We start from the raw sequence: 6,117 nt of genomic DNA, 5'->3' as shown, positions 1-6,117 counted from the left end.
GTCCAGAAATCTCCACACAGCTCTCTATAGTGGTTGGACCAGTTTGGACTCCCACCAACAGTGCAGAAGAGTTCCTTTTTCTCCACACCCTCGCCAACATTTGTTGTTGCTAGTTTTTTTAATATGTGCCATTCTCACTGGTGTAAGATGGTATCTCATGGTAGTTTTGATTTGCATTTCCGTGATGACAAGTGATGTTGAACATTTTTTCATATGTCTGTTGGCCATTTGCATTTCCTCTTCAGAGAAGTTTCTTTTTAGCTCTTCTGCCCATTTTTTGACTGGATTATTTTCTTTGTTGTTGCTGAGTCTCATCAGCTCTTTGCAGATTTTTGTGATCAGTCCTTTATCATTAGTGTTGGGTGCAAAAATGTTCTCCCAGTTGGTGGGGTTTCTCTTTGTTTTTGTTATTGTCTCTTTTGCTGTGCAGAAGCTCTTTAATTTGATGTAGTCCCAGCTGTTTATCTTTGCCTTCACTATCACTGCTTTGGGTGATGTGTCTGTAAAGATGTCTTTGATGTGCAAATCCCGTAGTGTTTCGCCTATATTTCCTTCTATGTATTTTATGGTTTCAGGTCTTATGTCTACTTCTTTAATCCATTTTGAGTTGATTTTTGTGTATGGTGTGAGGTAGTGGTCAAGCTTCATTCGTTTGCATGTAGCGACCCAGTTTTCCCAGCACCATTTATTGAACAAACTTTCTTTGCTCCAATGCATAGTCTTTGCTCCTTTGTCAAAGATTAGTTGACCATAAATCTGTGGGTTTATTTCTGGATTTTCTATTCGATTCCATTGGTCTGTATGTCTAGTCTTCTTCCAATACCATGCAGTTTTGATGATTATGGCTTTGTAGTATAGTTTGAAGTCTGGGAGTGTGATGCCTCCATTTCCTTCTTTTTTTTCAGTAGAGCTATGGCTATTCGGGGGTTTTGGTGATTCCATATGAATTTCATCAACAATTGTTCTATTTCTTTGAAGAATGCCATTGAAATTTTGATTGGAATAGCATTGAATCTGTATATTGCTTTTGGTAGATGGCCATTTTAATAATGTTTATTCTTCCAATCCATGAGCAGGGGATGTCTTTCCATTTCTTTGTGTCTTCTTCTATTTCTTTTAACAGTGTTTTATAGTTTTCTTTGTATAGGTCCTTTACCTCTTTTGTTAGATTTATTCCCAAATATTTGATTTTTTTTGTTTCGATAATAAAAGGGATGGTTTTTTTGATTTCTTCTTCTTCAGATTTATTGTTTGTGTATAGAAAGGCTACTGACTTTTGCGTGTTGATTTTGTATCCTGCCACTTTACTGAATTGAATGATGAGTTGAATTAGTTTTTCTGTGGAGATTTTGGAGTTCTCTATGTATAATATCATATCATCTGCAAATAGTGATAGTTTGACTTCTTCTTTTCCTATTTGGATTCCTTGGATGTCTTTCTCTTGTCTTATTGCTCTGGCTAGGACTTCCAGTATTATATTGAAAAGCAGTGGTGAGAGTGGACATCCTTGTCTTGTTCCAGATCTTAATGGAATTGCTTTCAGCTTTTCACCATTGAGAATGATACTGGCTGTTGGCTTGTCATAGATGGCCTTTATGATGTTGAGGTATGTTCCTTGTATCCCAAGAATTTCAAGGGCTTTTATCATGAATGGGTGTTGCACTTTGTCGAAAGCTTTCTCAGCATCTATTGATATTATCATATGGTTTTTATATTTCTTTTTGTTGATGTGTTGGATAATGTTGATTGATTTTCGGATGTTAAACCATCCTTGTGCCCCTGGAATGAATCCAACTTGGATACATTGTTGGATTCTGATAGCTAAAATTTTATTGAGGATTTTTGCATCAGTGTTCATTAGGGAGATTGGCCTATAGTTTTCCTTTTTTGTGTTGTCCTTATTTGGTTTTGGTATTAGTGTAATATTGGCTTCATAGAACGTGTTTGGTATTGTCCCTTCCTTCTCAATTTTTTGGAAGAGTTTGTGAAGGATAGGCACTAATTCGTCTCTGAATGTTTGGTAGAATTCATTTGTAAATCCATCAGGTCCTGGGCTTTTGTTTTGGGGGAGGTTTTTGATTACCATTTCAATTTCGCTGCTTGTAATTGGTCTGTTTAGGTGTTCTAGTTCTTCTTTATCTAGCTTTGGGTGATTGTAGAGTTGTAGGAATTTGTCCATCTCCTCTAGATTGTTGAACTTGTTTCCATATAACTGTTCATAGTAGTTACTGATTATTCTTTTGATTTCTGCTGTGTCCGTTGTCATTTCTCCTCTTTCATTTATGATCCTGTTTATTTGTGCTTTCTCCCTTTTTTCCTTTGTGAGCCTGGCTAGGGGTTTGTCTATTTTATTGATTTTTTCAAAGAACCAGCTCTTGGTTTCATTGATCTTTTGGATTGTTTTTTCAGTTTCAATTTCATTTATTTCTGCTTTAGTTTTTATTATTTCTTTTCTTCTACTGGTTTTGGTTTTTTTTTTTGTTCTTTTTCTAGATCTTTGAGCTTCGAGATTAGGTTGTTTCTTTGAGTTCTTTCTTGTTTTTTGATGTGAGCTTCTATTGCTATATATTTTCCTCTTATTACTGCTTTTGCTGCATCCCATACATTTAGGATATTGGTGTCCTCCTTGTCATTCAATTCAAATAATTTTTTAATTTCTTCTTCGATCTCTCATTAGTCCAGTGGCCTTCCAGTAGTGTGGTTTTTAATATCCATGAGGTAGGAATGTTCCTTGCCTTCTTTTTATGGTTTATTTCTAGTTTGATGCCTTCGTGGTCAGAAAAGATGTTTGGTATGATTTCAATCTTGGTGTATCTGTTGATGTTTGTCTTGTGCCCCAGTATGTGATCGATCCTGGAGAATGATCCGTGTGCGCTTGAGAAAAATGTGTACTCCGTTTTTTTTTTTTGGTTTAGTGTTCTATAGATGTCTGCTAAGCCCAAATACTCTATGTCCTTATTTAGAGCTTTAGTTTCTTTACTTATTTTTTGTCTTGTTGATTCTATCCATTGTTGATAGTGGTGTGTTGAAGTCTCCAACTACGTATGTGTTTTCTCTGATGTCTGTTTTCAGAGATGACAACAGTTGTCTGATATATTTTGGTGCTCCTTCGTTTGGTGATTATATGTTAATGAGTGTTATTTCTTCTTGAGTATTGTCCCCTTGATCATAATGTAGTGACCATTGGGGTCTCTTTTTATTTTTTTGAGTTTGAAATTTGTTTTATCTGATATAAGTAAAGCTGTTCCTGCTTTCTTTTTTGGTCCATTTGCTTGTAGGATTGTTTTCCATCCTTTAACTTTGAGCCTATTTTTATCTTTTGTAGCTAAATGTGTTTCCTGGAGACAGCAAAAGTTTGGGTTTTGTTTCTTAATCCAGGCTGCAACTCTGTGTCTTTTTATTGAAGAGTTAGTCCATTTACATTTAGAGTTAATATTGATATGTTAGCATCTGTATTTGCCATTGTGTTGGTCTTTCCTTTGATTTTATTTATTTATTCTTTTAATAACTTTTTTTTGTCTTCTTTCGTTGTTATTCGTCCCTCTGAGGTTCTGGCTTTAGGATTCCTTGTAGTATTTTTTGGAGTGGGGGTTTAGTTGTAATGAAATTCCGGAGTTTCTGTTTGTCTGGGAATACCCTTATTCTTTCTTCATAGAGGAAGGAGAGCTTTGCGGGATAGAGTATTCTTGGTTGGCATCTCTTTTCTTGGAGTCTGTTGACTATGTCCCTCCACTCTCTCCTTGCCCGTAGTGTTTCTTCAGAGAAGTCTGATGTCAGCCTGATTGGTTTTCCTTTGAATGTTATCTGTTTCTTCCCTCTGGTCAGCTTCATTATTTTTTCCTTGTCCTGGATTCTTGGGAGCTTTACTATTATGTGTCTTGCTGTATTTTTCCTTTCGTCGTGGAAGTTTGGTGTTCTTCTTGCTTCTTGTATATCAATTTTCAGCTCCTTCTTCGCATTTGGGAAGTTCTCTTCAATTATCTCCTGGAATATTTTCTCTGTTCCTACATCTCTCTCCTCTCTTTCTGGAATTTCTATAACTCTTATATTTCCTTTCCTCTGAGTCAGATAGTTCCCGAAGTCTTTCTTCATTCTTTTTCCTTCGTACTTCTCTTTCCTTTTCTGTTTTGGTTCTTTTTATTTCTGTGTCTTCAAGAGTACTTATTCGTTCTTCCATTTCATCTATTCTGCTTTCATTGCTTTTCCCAGAGTTCTTTAGTTCCTCCATTAATTCTTTGATCTCCTGCATTTCTTTTACTTCCCTCTTTAGGGACCCAATTTCATTCTTCTGACCATTGTTTTCCCTCTTTAGGGACTAAATTTCCTTCTTCTGATCATTGTTTTCCTTTATGACTTCCATCACTTTTTTAATCATGGCAATTTTAAATTCTCTTTCTGGAAGGCTCAGAAGTTCTTCCAAGTTGCTATCGTTGCAATCTGGGGAGTGGTTTTCTTTTTGTGGTGTGCTTCTTTCCTGAGGAGTTGTTAGGTTGTGTGTGGTTCTTCTACTCCCTACTGTCTGTTTTCTAATTTGTCGTATGCATTGGGACACTGTATTGCTCGGACTGGCTGGCATCTTGGATGAACTTCTCCGCTCCCCTCTGGCTCCTCCAGGAACCATCTCTGGCTTCTGGGGGAGCTTTCTGCTGGTTTTAGGCAGTCTTTACTGAAGAAATATCCCTGTTCTAAAATGGCGAAGCGGGATGCAGTCCCTGCGCCTCCGGTTTCAGGCACACTCTTCTGCGCACCCGGTCTGCCCCGGACGTGGGTGCCTGCTCCCTCTGTGGGCTCAGACTGCTGGTAGGAAGGGGCCTGGCGTGGGCTAACTTCCCAGCTGGCCACTGGGCCCTCTAGAAGCCTTCTGCCCTTTTCAAGAAGTCTTTTCTTAAGAAGTTTCCCTGTTCTATGGGGTGTTAGTGACTTTTTTTTCTGGTCTCTAGGTGGCGCCAGAGATCTCTCCTATTGTCCTTGGGGGCTGTTTTTCAACACCCCCCCCGTGGGACAGGGAGCAGAGTGAGAATGGTAGGGTAAACCTCAACGGCTTTGGGGTGTTGTGTCTGCCTTGTGCCCCACCGTCGTGGAGAACCCACGCCCCGAATTTCATGCCCCGGGTCTCAGTTCCAACGCCCTCAGTTCCAGGACACGGGCTGTAGCCCAGTTCAGTGGCGCGGGAATGGCGCCTTTTGCACCCGCTCCCATGCCTGGGCACCTGGTTCCTGCTCACTCAGTGAGGAACTTTCACCTCAGTGAGGAGGGCTTCCGCGCGTCTCCCCGCAAGCCTAGGTCGCAGGCACGGGGACCTGGGCAGCCGCGATCCCGATCCGCATTTACTTTTCAAGCGCGCCAAGCGCGCCGCTTTTCTGTGCAAGCTTACCGGCAGCCCGGGTTGTGTGCGGGTCTCCCGGGGTCTTTGTTCTTCTCTAATGGCGCCCGGAGCCGTTCGCTCACCACCGCGGCGAATCCTGCAGGGTTCTCCACAGCTCCCGTTCACAGGGTGTGGTGGCTGAAATAGTTCCTTTCCACTCACAGTCCCGCTTGCTGCATAGTTTGTTCTTGTTGGTCGTTTTGGTTTGTTGTTTTCCTCCTCTCTGCTGGTCGGAGAGTGCCAACTCTGTGGGTGGGGGAGGGGAGCAGGGTTCTGCCAGGGTTATAATTTGGATTAGGGTTTGGGTTAGGGTTATAGTTAGGGTTAGTGTTAGGTTTTGGGTTAGGGTTAGGTTTAGTGTTAGGTTTAGGATTAGGATTAGGTTTAGGTTTAGGGTTAGGGTTAGTATTAGGGTTACTATTTGCGTTATGGTTAGGGTTAGGTTTAGAGTTAGGGTTAGTTTTAGGTTTTGGGTTATGATTAGGTTTCGGGTTAGGGTTACGATTTGGGTTATGGTTAGGATTAGTGTTAGGTTTTTCGTTATGGTTAGGGTTAGTTTTAGGGTTAGTGTTAGGATTTGGGTTAGGTTTAGGGATAGGGTTAGGATTTGGGTTGGTTTTTGTTTTAGTGTTAGAATTAGGGTTAGTGTTATGTTGTGGGTTAGGGTTAGTGTTAGCGTTAGGGTTAGTGTTAGGATTTGGTTATGGGTTGGGTTAGAGTTAGGGTTAGGATTTGGGTTAGGGTTAGGGTTC

This window comes from Talpa europaea (assembly GCF_964194135.1).
Source record: "Talpa europaea genome assembly, chromosome: 5".
Classification (NCBI taxonomy): Eukaryota; Metazoa; Chordata; class Mammalia; order Eulipotyphla; family Talpidae; genus Talpa; species Talpa europaea.
This window is presented reverse-complemented; position numbering follows the sequence as displayed.